The following is a 908-nucleotide window of genomic DNA, read 5'->3' as shown; positions in this document are numbered from 1 at the left end:
CCAGGGGACACTCAGCTCTCCCTGGGGGGGCCGGAGGAGGCAGAGGGCATGCTGGGAGCAAGGCAGGAACGGTCTCCAGGGCCCAGAGTCGCTGCCTTCCGGAGCACCCAGGCTGTGTTCATGCTGCCCCAACCCTGGGCCCTCGGAGAAGAGCTCACGGCCCCCGGAGAGCAGACGTCCGGCTTCTGATCAGAAGGGCCTGCGCTCAGGCACCGGCCCTGCCTCGCTGGCCACGTGGTCTTGGGCTTTTAAAAATGACTTTAATTTTCAGGGCAGTGTTCGGTCACAGGTACATTGAGCGAAGGTACAGAGATTGCCCACAGACCCTCCTCTCCCCCAGACCCACAGCCTCCCCCATGGCCAGCGCCCCGGCAGAGTCTGTTACCATTGATGAGCCTCCACCGACGCATCCTGTCACCCGGAGTCCGTGGTTTACACTCGGTTCGCTCTGTGGGTGGGGACAGATGTGTGATGACATGTACCCACCACTACAGTGCGATGAAGAACAGTGTCACTGCCCTGAAGTCCTCTATGTCCCACCTACTCCCCCTCCCTCCCCTAACCCCTGGCAACCGCTCATCTTTTCACCGTCTCCACAGTTTGGGCTTTTCCAGAATGTGGTGCAGTTGGAAACATACATTATGTAGCCTCTTCGGATGGGCGTTGCTCACGGAGCCACATGCGGCGAAGTTTCCTCTGTGTCTTTTCGCGGTTTGATGACTAAAAACGCGCTGAACAGCTTTCCGTGTCTGAACACACCGTTCACCCGCTCACCTCCTGACGGACACCTGGGCGGCCTGGGAGGTTTGTCGTTTGTGAGTGAAGATGCCAGAAATACCCACGGGCAGGGTTTTGCGCGGAAACAAGTCTCCGCTCCTCTGGGTAAACGCCAAGGAGTGCGAGCGCGG

The sequence above is a fragment of the Myotis davidii genome, unplaced genomic scaffold, assembly GCF_000327345.1.
Source record: "Myotis davidii unplaced genomic scaffold, ASM32734v1 scaffold428, whole genome shotgun sequence".
NCBI lineage: Eukaryota > Metazoa > Chordata > Mammalia > Chiroptera > Vespertilionidae > Myotis > Myotis davidii.
Note: the sequence above shows the minus strand (reverse complement) of the source record.